Source organism: Euprymna scolopes, chromosome 37, assembly GCF_053919585.1.
Source record: "Euprymna scolopes isolate OS-2025 chromosome 37, ASM5391958v1, whole genome shotgun sequence".
Classification (NCBI taxonomy): Eukaryota; Metazoa; Mollusca; class Cephalopoda; order Sepiida; family Sepiolidae; genus Euprymna; species Euprymna scolopes.
Genome location: NC_136518.1, coordinates 24,082,177 through 24,095,248, shown reverse-complemented (window position 1 = coordinate 24,095,248; position 13,072 = coordinate 24,082,177). Strand labels below are relative to the sequence as shown.

Genomic DNA, 13,072 nt, shown 5'->3' with positions numbered 1-13,072 from the left:
CGCGTAATGGATATTTCCCTGTCGCGATCTTTTGTTCCAGCCACACTCACAAATATCGTCAGACTCCATCGAATCTATAGCAATCTAACCATTACGTATGTCTTTTTCTGATTCCCCACAGCTCGGCAAATACACAAAACTATATACACATGCTTATTTGAACGGATAAATAATGTAAGATAATCCATATTAATATCATGCTTTACACTATTTACCTATTATCATATAAATCACAGGATTCTTAAAGTTGATTTCCCGGAGAGAAGTATTTGGTATTATGTTATGTTTTCTTTTGAAAAAACTAAAAAATATACAAATATAATAATGTATAAAAAATAATAGCGGAGATCCGCCTACACATATTAAACAATATCCATTACATTATTTTGATTAAGAAAACAATGTCTCAAGTTTGAATGTTCATAAGAAGAAGAATAAATAAATAAAAACGTTTTTCATTTCATTAAATTTTTATAAATGCGGGTCGAATCCAATACAAATATATATTGTTTAATTTTTAAGTAGTAGTTGTACCCATATTATGTTTACACAATATCTGCTTTAAAAACGATAAATAAACAAAATAAAATAGAACATTTACAGAATGCATCTCAGAGGTCTATCCTTGGACCTCTATTGTTCCTAATATTTATTAATGACCTCCCCGACAAAACTGCCTCTGAGATGGCTATATATGCTGATGACACCACGCTCTATAGGAGGCATGACAGGAAAACAAATGAACACATGACTAAAGAAATAGCAAAAACACTAGGGGATGACCTCCAATCTCTAGTCGAATGGGGACATAAATGGATGGTCACATTCAATGCTGCCAAGACTAAACTGGTATCCTTCAATAATTACAAGAAACCTTCTCTGCCACCAATGGCAATGGCCAGTGACTCCCTATCTTAGAGTACATTTTCAAACTGTTTTGCCTAACGTTCACAGGAAACATGAGTTGGAACAATTACATTGAAAACATTGCCAGGGCCGCTGCGAAGACAGTATACTCTTTACCGTGCTAGAAAACTACTGACACCTGAAAGTATCCTGTACCTCTATAAGGCCACCATTCACCCATGTATGGAGTATTACTGTCACATTTGGGCTGGTACATCTGCTGCTAGTATCTCGCTCCTAGACAAGGTTCAAAAGAGAGTCGCAAATCTGATAGGCCCTGATGTTACATGATAAGGGATGTCCCTTTTTCATGTAAGTATAAAAATAGAGAGATTTAGTTAAAATGAAAATGAAATAGAATAGACGAAATTCGAACCTCGTAAATTAGGTTTAGAAATAGATTACGAGAGAGAATTAGAAAATGTAATGTAAAACAACCCATTGTTTAGCTTAGAGATAAAATAGTTTCAAGAAAAGAATGTGCGTTGCCAATTTTGTTATGAAAAATTCAATTGAGGAATGCAAATATGCAAGATAATTTAATAAACATGTTTTTAACATATTGGAAAAATAGGTTACTGAGAATATAGGTTAAACTTCCTTTTGTAAACAAAGGAAAAAGTTTTGGACACGCATGTCCAGAACACGTAAAAGAAGGCACATGGTTTAACATGTGTATGACGTCATGGAAAATGGGAAGTTCTAGATATAGTTAGAAACTTGAGAGAAACAGGATGAGAAACTGGGGAAGAGTCAGAGAGCGTCTGAGGACGACAGACGACAGTCCAAACATGGACATTCGAACGGGTTACTTTTGAAACTTAGAATGTGAAGCTTTGAATTCTTGACTCAGAAACCACGGCCGGTCGTGAGAAGAAATAAATCCAACATGTGTTTTTTATAAACGTCGGCTTTGTGTTGTAATTCTACCAAAAGGTAAAGTAAAAATTGTTATTATATGTCTTGTATATCTTGTGGTTTAAAATGTCTTGACATACACGTCTCGACATCTCATATCTACACTAAGACTATCTGAACACTGTTTCCTCACTCTAAGAGCTCATATCTACACTTCTAAGTAATGAACATTTTTTCTATAAATATGAATATCGTCATAACACGAACAATCTCTATAACAACAACATCTCTCACAACATCCTTCTTAATAAAAGACTCTCTCTCTAAGACTCACTTACTAATAAGACTTCCTAATAACAACGAACAAAACAATATAACAACAACAAGAAAAGAATAATCAAAACAATAATGAAACCCCTATATAACACTGAACTGGCATCTAAGCTTCAGCCTCTGTCCCATCGGCGAAACGTTGCACCCCTCTGCTTGTTCTACAAATATTTTAATGGTGAATTCTCTGACGAACTGCAACCACTTGTGCCCCCACACTGTAGACATCCTCGACAAACCCGGCAGGCCGCTAAATCGCACGCAGTAGAGATCCCTAGATGTAAAAGATCTTTCTACTCCAGTAGTTTCTTCCCCAGAACCGCTAGACTATGGACTTTCATTCCAGCCCCCTGCTTCCCTAACTGTACTGACATGCAGAAGTTTAAGTGTAACGTGAACCGACATCTTGCTGCCAAAATCCCCACATAGTTCCCCAGTAGTTGCTGCCCCTGATAGTAGCCCCCTACACCAAAGTTTCAATCTGCCTTGTTTAGGGTGAAAATATAAAAAAAAAATAGTTTGTATTAAAAGTACACACTAATTGGCGATATCTCAATTTTCAATTAATAGCCACTTTTGTATGAAAACAAATTTTACTAGATTTAGGCAACAGTGGCCAATTTTACGCATCGCACGTTTTAAATTCCATATAAAAGCGAGAAGTAATTATTAAATGGATTGTATAGAAATATGCAAACATATACACATAATAAATACTGTATACAAGTTAGAAAAGCATTTCATCCAAGGCATAACAATTGTTAAAAACATGTTTTACTATAGACTTTAAAAATAAAGGTACAAGATACAGTTGTAAATTTGTTTATCTTCAAAGTGCACTTTTATAAATTTTACAAAGTAAGGTATAAAAATTTAATTTAAATTGAATCAAAAAATTACCTTGGATTTATTTTATGTAATGCACATTCTGTTGCACTTAAAAAAAATAATTGAAAATGTTATATCTATATAATTAATTGCTAGATTAAAGATAATGTTTTTAAGTTGCAACAAAATGTACATTACATAAAATAAATCCAAGGTAATTTTACTTATTTACTTATGACAAAGGAATTGTTAAGATTTACCAAGTATATATGTTACAGTAAAATAACTATTACAAATGAATCATTACCAAACATTAAAGATATAAATAGAACAAATCATGTCATTCATTGTCCAAAAGATTCTAACGAAACCACTTTTAGTATTTAGGAAATCTATATATCCCTCAAGATTTGAAAACTTTTCGGATTCAGATTAGAGAAAGGATAAAAATCGTAAATCTATAAGTTGATGCTGTTACCATCAAATGACGGGCCTATTATATCATGGAAATATAAGATACAGCAGATGTGACACTTTTTAATTATGTAGCTGAATTTCTTGCACTGTCTTTTTCTGTGCAGGAAGCATTATTTCTGAAAACCATTTAAAGGAGTCGTTTCCACCCAGAATAAATACACGCTGTAGTAATTAATCGTGATAATAAGACAATTATAATCTTGGCATATAACTCAGTAATTCATTTTAAATGAAAACATATAAATATAAAACACCACTTCATATGGAATAGAATAAAAAGGAATTCATTACTATAAATAATGTAGAATCAGAGACAACATATGCAGATATATTTACAAATCTAGTGACGAAAACTAAACTAAATAGTTCTGGTTTAAAACCGCTCTGATGCCTCTATAATGTATCATCGTCATTGTAGTGTCCAAAATTCATACAGACAGATGGTGCTGCATTGTGCTGGGCAATTTATCCGCTTCAGGCAAAATGAGATATAAAAGTGGTTAGAGAGATATTACGTTAATAGGTGGATTATAGTGTTTGATATATATATATATATATATATATATATATATATATATATATATATAGAGAGAGAGAGAGAGAGAGAGAGAGAGAGAGAGGTTTCGTCCTCCATGCTATAAAAGCACGCGTTGCATGCTAGCACGAGCTCCATAAAAGTTTAGGGAATGTAAAACAATGTTCGCTGACTGCCTCGACAGTTTGTCTTCCTAAATAATAAGCAGAAACATTTTTTGAAAACCAAATAATGTTTCTTCCCTGCTAGTCTTATGCGTCAATTGGTCTCGTTCCTTGACCCTCGACTTTCATTTTCTACAATTATAAATATATTTGCTGTGTTCGAATATATTTTTTGTTGCTCACAATTACAAAAATAACTTTTAGTCAAAATCCATTATTTGTCAAATTATTATAGAACCCACAGAAACATGCACTGCAATGTATATTTTACCTAAACAGGATAAAAAAGGGATATAATGACACTAGTCTCTGAACTCAGACAATGTTGACACTGTAAGGAAAACCAGTGTCTGTCTAGGATGTATCTTCCCAGAGGAGCATGAGATAAGAGTCTATCAACAAATAACGAAACAACAATCACTATAACAAGCATCATCACGAAATTGACCAAATATTTTTGACAAGACTGTGTTAGAAATAAAAGAAAAATCAGAAAACAAGTCTGCTACGGAAATAGCTCAAAAGAGTAACAAAATTCACTAAGAATATCCATTCCAAAAACAAACTGGAAAAATGGGCCAACTAACAGGGTGCCAAGTTTTATTATGGGTTTTTTTTATCCAGGATAAATAATAGATAATCAAGAAAAAAAACTAAAAACTGATTAAAAATAGTATCGCTCGACTATAGTCAGAAAAGAATCATATAAAGATCAAGGATTGATGATCAATGTTTTTATAAATACGAGTCATCTCAGCAAAAAGGGCATGTTGTGACACACATAAGCAGAGAGGGTGATCCACCTAGTATCCAGCTGTAATGTTTGGTTAAGTACAACGCGACACAATAGAGTGTAAATATCGCTGCTTCGCAATCTTTAAAAATTAAATATCGAATACAGCAGCAATTCCTGGGAGCATATGCTTAAAAGAACAGGCAGAGAAAGGTCATTCACCATTCATAAGATCTATGCAATTGACACAACTACTTAATTAGAAAACGGAACTATTTAACCTAATAGTTATATAAGAAAAGATAGCGAAAGAAGCAAATTTAGTAAACGATAGTGTTTCGAATGATACTGGGTTAAACAGGGCTAAGAGAAAAAAAAGGATAATTAAGGTATCGGGTACGGCATGAAGAGAAAGTTAGGGAGATCTCAATCATTCAAGCAACTGCAATCATAAAAAGGATTTTTAGATGTGTCTAGTGAACGAAATAAAAGAGAGATTCAAATAACTGAACTTAATTTGTTGGTTATAATCTTTAAACATTCTATCTGTTGGAATGTATAGCGAGTGAACATTTGCCATCCGGTAGAATGTTCCATCTCTAGCTTGAACAAAAATCATTGAAAATGTATTTGTTAATGTAATCATTTTTTATTTTACTTGGTAGGAACTATTCAGAAGGTCTGAAGGCTACTCGAAAATAAGGTGTAATCAATGTAAGAGTTGTATTGTAGTAATCGGTAATGGTGTAGATTGGGTAAAATTGATTATTTTGGGAGCAGGCCAAAGAGGAAATTGTTTGCCTTGAATTTTAAGGCTTCCATGTAGTATGCAACAGGAAATCAGATCAACGGAACTAGTATTCCAGTTCTGGGGCAATTCTGGGGAAGAAGATTGCTCATAGAATCTGTTTTATATTTAAGCACAGATGCAATTTAATTGCGCATTAAATATTGGCGTTGGCGACAGCATATTTAAGAATATTGGATAATACGTTGCAAACCAAATAATTTCTTTGCGTACAGCCTGCATCAACGTTTGACGAAAATGTCGTTTTTTTGAAGTTTGAGAGATAATCATCCACACAAGTAAAGACCACAAAACGAACACTAGATAAATTTCTAGTCCATTCACATAAACGATTTACAGAGGAATATGGTAGTAAAATTAGGTAAACTAAACTTGAAATATAGTGTAGTATCAGTTAAAGAAATTAAATATTGTGTCTGTCGATCTGAAAAGTAAGTAAAAGATGCGTGTTAAAATGAATTTTCCAAAACAAATAATTTACATGGATATAAGAAAAATGTCAGGAACGTTTTTATCTTGGATTACCTCAACCCTCCTTATGGATATGTTCTTGCAAAGGATTGATTTTCAAGATCAAGGTGGAACAAAATTTAAAAAAAAAATTATATTGACACGATAATATAAAATAAAATAAGTGGCAGAAATGTGATTTGTGAAAATGTTTTTCAAGATTTTATTTGTAAATTAGATTTACAGATTTTGCATTTTTCCTTTTGAAAGTTTAAGAATATACAGTGTTGTAAATTATTTAGCATTTCTAAAAATAAGCTTTTATACATAATTTGATAGTTACTTTTCGGTAAGGCCGGGTAGGTACGCAATGTAGTGTACGAGTTAACAATTTTCTCTCCCTCTCGCTCTCTCTCTATCTCTATATCTCTCTCTATCTATCTTTCTATCTATGTATGCATGTATCTATCTATCTATTTCTAGCACTTTGATGAGAGCGTGACTTTAAAAAAAACTTCCGTAAATTAAAAATTATATCCAAAATTGAAAAACAACAGATTCTGAACCAGCTTTGTCACCTTAACACAAGTAATTTGCAAATAAACTGATCACGATAAAAAGGTAGTCACCGTTCATGAAATATATCATTCACGAGCGCGTCTCTCGTGGCCAAATAAAGAGGCTGGCAATCAACTAGAAGGTTTATGGTTCCATCCATGGTTCGAAAGGTGTGCTAGTCTACCGAATTCATCTCCATAAATATAGCGAAACATTATCTCCGTACACCCCCCACACATATATATATATATATATATATATATATATATATATATATATATATATATATATATATAAGGAGAAAGAGATTTACAGCTAATCTGATAAATCGTAGACGACGAAACACGTGTCAGTCGATAATTATATTTAATATATATATATATATATATATAGATATATATATATATGTATATATATATATATATATATATATATATATATATATATATATATATATATATATATATATATATATATATATATATATACCGCTCCCCAATTGGTAAAAAGAAAAATTATTTCAAACTCACATTTAGGTAAATATTCACTTTCGTATAAATAATTGAATTTAATTGAAAAATATCGCAAAAACAAATAAATAACAAATAAATAACATCAACATAAAACATCATAAATACAGCCGTCGCGCGAGATAACTCAGCTTCTTAATATGATAATGAGTCGTAAACGAGGAAACACCTCTCAGTGGAACATTATATTTATATATATATATATATATATATATATATATATATATATATATATATATATATATATATATATATATATATATATCAGAAAATCAGCTGCTATTTTAAATGATTAATCAGATTCCATCGTACACCGGAATTTGAATTCAAGAATAATTAAATTTTATTTATATATCGTACGTTAAGCGTTCACTTAATCCATTCAGGAGAATCATTTTTGTTCTCATTATCTCCGGAAATCAACACAATTCGCCATTCAAGTTGACACATGCACGCACGTAACCAAGAGTTGAATTCTACAAAAGAAATAATATGTAATACGATTTATAATGATCCCTTTCTAAAAAGTGGTTTGGGTCCTACTTTTACGACTAAAGGTTCATTTGATATATTATGAGTGTTTTTCTTAAACGTTTGGGTCCTTCGCATGGTATAAGTCATTGTGCGAAATGCATCTGAAATAATGAGTCAGCATATTCACTATTTTAGTACTCGTCAGCTAATTCTAGTTGAGGTATGAATGGTTCTCGATTGTTCATATATATTTATTATTCATTATTGTTGTGTTGTATGTAGAGACGCTATTGTTCGCATTTGTTTACATCTTCCAAGTCGGCTTAAAAGTTAAAATCAAAATGTACCTGGATGTGCTAAAGCGTGTGGTTATCTCTTAGTGCAATCAAGTATCCTATGGCTGATCGTGGGAGTGTCAGCAGGAGAGTGAGCCGGCCCATACGTCGAAAGAAACCCAGGCTTGGCTTCAGAAGGAGTGCTACGAATTTGTACCCTTCTATCATAGACCCCCTGCCTCCTCGACCTGTGGTCTCTTGACTATTTTGTTATTCATACGCCAAGAACATCACCAACATGGACTCCCACAACACCAAATCAATCCTGGACGCTGCTAACCTCGGGGTATTCGCCGGGCTCTTGTCGGCGCTTTTGAAAATGGCATGACTTCAGTTCTGGACATTATCAAGTGGTGATTGAGGATTAAGGCGTTAACATAGAATATATATCACCTCTACTACGTAATCAATTACCTGAATTTATTTTCTTAATCAAAGATGTAAAATAATTCTGCAGTGTTGTTTTCTTTACCGCGACACTTTTATCGTTCCACCCTGTATATTAACATTATAATCTTGGACATTGCATTATTTTGACGTCATTCCCCATCACGTATTTTATTCGGACAAGTATGCCAAACAAATAACATTAAAAATCCACAGTGTTTAATTTTGAAGATAACATCCCTTATCGACGTCACAATTTACGACGCTATCCTCTTGTATCTTCATCAGTTATGGCGTTATATATTATTATGTCATCTATTTTTGCACTTGGAAAAACCAATTAGAAAATCCTACAAAAATTATCTCGAAGGTTTTTAATAGTATACTAATAAATTTAGATTACTCTTGCTTTGAGCAGAAGTGATTTTAAATTCATTTTTTATTTCGAAGTTCTAGGACTTTGCTGTTAATATATTTTAATGCATAGGGTTTTCTAAAAAACAAATAGGTCACTCATTATATTTTATTCAGATTGTTAAGTATTTGAAAGTCACACGTGAGATTTGGGCACAACAATGCTTCGGTTACAACAACATAGCTACGTAAATTTCAAAATGGAGTGAAAACAAGGATTTATAATAGCATAATCAGTTATAACTGTTGATAGTGGAGACACCGTAAGTTACAGCCATTTTTATCAGTTTCAAGATCGAATTTGACTCAAAAATATTTTACTATTATTCACATTTACGTGTGCCTGTGCCACATGATGAACAACGAAATTGCGACACTTATCACGGTTATTTTACGTGTCTTAATGTGGTCACTGTATCACATCTGTAGTCGTTTTTTTTATCCTTCTTTAGAAAATACTTTGGGTATATTTTTTACTTAACTGGACAATCCGCAAAACAACTTGAATGGCGTTGATGATGAATATGTTTTAATGAAGCTTCTCTTTGATAACTGCGCATCATTTTCCATCTTGCAAAGATACTGCGAGCATTGCAAGATTTCGTTTTCAAATAAATTGAGCTCCCATTTTTATCAAGACTTAAACAATGATATAATAAGATGTTACACCAGTAATTATTTTTATAACGCTATGTAAACTAAACCGTCCAGAAGAAAAGCGTTCATATCCCTACAGAAATGTATAGCATATTTGTCTAACATAACTGCTTGCGTAAATAATTGAGTAATAAGGGGCGGTTTACGGTCATTTTGTCGATATTAAATTATTTTTCAAATAATTTGATTCATTTTTCATTTATTTCGTACAAATTTTAATTAATTTTTCATGTATTCCAGATACAAAAAAATGTATTCATTTTCTTCGTTTACCAGTCACCGAATATCAATTTTCATAACACGGTAACAATCATAGTACATGGACTAAAAACACATATAATGTGACTCTCTCTAGCGCTACGGACATTTTCATAAAGTTCGACTCTCGAAAAAGGTAAGTAATTCGCGATCTCGCCAAGGGTAACTTGCCACTCGACATTTCTGGCTGCTTTTTTTTCATCTTTCTTTCCTTCCCTTCTTTCTGATCTTAGAAGTCACGCTCATACCACGCTGAGAAATTTTGATTCGACTATGTTACCATCTAAAACAGTGAAATTAACGTAAATAAAATACTGACTTGAAATCCATTATTATTTAATGAATTCCTTAATTTTGTAAAACTGAGTATATTTTTCATGTTTTAAATGTTTAGAATATCCGGTGTATTTTCATATATAATGTGTAAGTCCTAATGCTAGGTTTGATCCAAATGTCAAATTTAGTCCTAGTGTTAGGTTTGATTCGAAAGTAAGTCCTAGTGTTAAGTTTGATTCGAAAGTTTAAAATTCATATCATATTGCGACAGCTATCAATGAAAAATAAAGTAACTTGTCTTTATATAAAGAATCGGGTGTGCGTTACAAAACGGTTTATTGATTTAATAAAAGATTATTGCAGAAGACAAAAATTACTTAATGTAAGATCGTATCAAATTACGGAATTTATAAACACGCGAAAATAAATTGAGGCACAAAAAACTCCTTCCCATATGCTCGAATCTGTATGTATAAAACTACAAACATTATATTATTTGAATATATGAATGTAGAGTTAATCATATTGCGAGTGTAACCAAAATTACATTTGACATACCATAGGAAAAGTGAATTTTATAAAGAATCTTTAAATTTTTATCATTCAACGTGAGAGATTTTCGAGAATTAATCTCATGAACCAGATTTTCAGCAATATGATGTATGATGATTCAATACCTGGGGTTTGGCATATATTTATATGTAATTGATTCTGCTAAAATGATATGCTATTAGCGCAAAATTATTCTGTACTCTAAATTTAATTAAAACATCCTGAGACGGGCACGCTACTAGTTTACACCCCCCACACACACCCACACACGCACACACATATATATATATATATATCGTTTCTCTTCCTTTAGCAGTTATCATTAGATAAATCTGACAGACGTTAAAAACATTTAAAGATAAATGTTTAAATTTCAGTGTATAGTTCTCGCGGTTAACGGTTACCGAGTGGAATTTGGTCTTTGCTGATGGAGTCAGAGATGGCATCTTTGTCGGTTTCGAATAACCCGAAAGACAGTAATCGTAACCCCTTCACAGATGGTTTCCGGAAGGATGAAACACTGGTGGCTGTAGGTATTTAATAATTATATATTTTTGAGTGTATTGATATTAATATTAAAAGCATTTTTTCTCTTTATTTAAAAATAAAAATACAATTTTGTTATATATGGGTTGTGGAATTGCATTTACCGGCAAAAGATCAAGTTAATTTGCATATTCTTATAAACTTTTAATTAATTCCCTATTTTTTTTTATATGATGATCATCTTTAATTAATTACTTCGTGTAATTATTTCCATGCATATATTCTACATGGTTTATACTTGCGTAAGAGTTGCGTAAACTATTTATAGTAAATACACACCTCTCTATATGTATTTATGTATGCATATATATATATTTGTTTTAAAAATGTTGCCTACCAAATATGAAACTTCATATGTAGGGTAATCAAACCCATGCTAAATTTATATTTGTGTTTTACCTGGGAAAAATTAGTGCGAAATTATGAAAATTTAAAAAAAAAATGGAATTGACTAACTGAAGGTCGAACGACGGCATTACGGCTATGCATGCGTAACGTCGTAGTTTTTGGTTTATGATTTAACTTTTAGCCTTGCAGCAAACCTTTCTTCATAGCTCAGGCATTATCGCCAAAGAAAAAGTAAATAGTAAGCTAAACGCCTTGGTTTTGACTCTCGGTGTGGTATAAGAGTAGTTTATTTTTTACACTTTAAATCATTACTATATACTGGGTCCAATATAATATAATAATAAATACATTATCTGCATTAATCACAATATCAGATTAAAGAATATTTTACGATCGAGCAACGCCAGGTTGCATGCTAGTATATATATATATATATATATATATATATATATATATATATATACATATATATAAAGTATAATTCAGTAAGTAGATACATTTCAGATCTTAGGAGAAATTCATACTTTGTAAAGAATGATAAAAGTTTGAACGGTGATTGTAATTCTGAACTTATAATTATTCCGTTTTCATCGGCTGACTAATTGGAACTTGAGAAAAGATTCCTCGCATGCATTCAACCATCGATCGACATGTAGTTTCGTTAATCGACCGTCTGATCATCATTGATTAACCTTTATTTTTTATGTTTTTCTATCTTTTGTAGGAAGGTACGTGCCTTCGACCGTTTGCAGCACTAAGGCACAACTAGCATCGGAATCTTTAAAAGAATCAAGTGCCGGGATATTCGCCGCCATCAAAAAACCTCGAGGAGCACTTCTCGATCGGGACTGTCTTCATGAAACGTTAATTTCTCGCGTAGCGTGATTTTTTAATTGACGATCGATTTACTTCAAGTAATTCAAAGAGGCGCATGCAGAAATAACGAAGGACGCAAAAAGAAAATGAGTTACGAGAGAATAACAATGGAATTTTGACAAAAATAACTTAGTATGAAAAGAAAGTAAGCAATTAAAATAAGAAATCAAGTAATATGATTTACCTCACAGAAGACTGAAACTTTACTTTGATGATAAAAGAAAAAAGACAATTGTAGACGAAAATAAAACGGAATAGATGCAAATAGAATAAAGGTTTTTTTTTAAAGTGAGAATAATTAATTTAGATGTAATTGAACAACTGATGTTATTTCAGGCGTTTAAAAATATGGTGGACTGCGAAGGCCTTTGTATGTGTTGGTCACAGATTATTCGTACGAAAGTAGAAGAAATTTAAAAAGAGATGAATCGGAAAACTGAGTAATGCGACCATAAACATTTAGATATATTAAAAAGAAATAATATATATATATATATATGTGTGTGGGGGGTGTTAAATAAAAGCAGGGTTACAATTGGGTATTAGCTATTATCGATCTAGCTACCTATCAGTCTAGTGATAAGTGGAGAACGGTGATTTTTTTAAAAAATAGTTTATATTAATAATTATTGTTTAGAAAAATACATTTGTCTCTGAAATGTTTACACAATTTAGTTAAAAAAATATAAACAAAATATAAGTACACGACCTTGAGCAGTTTGGTACCGACCAAAAGGTCACTTGTTAGTAATAGGTGTCGTTGAATCACATA

General features: G+C 31.9%; 1 long non-coding RNA gene across 1 annotated transcript; it reads left to right on the top strand.

Annotated features, from left to right (window-relative positions):
* The first annotated feature begins 8,729 nt into the window (after positions 1-8,729).
* On the top strand, positions 8,730-12,547 carry LOC145260982 (uncharacterized). The gene is made up of 3 exons (XR_013864377.1): positions 8,730-9,838; positions 10,908-11,059; positions 12,149-12,547. It is a non-coding gene; the product is annotated as an uncharacterized LOC145260982 (long non-coding RNA).
* Positions 12,548-13,072: the final 525 nt, after the last annotated feature.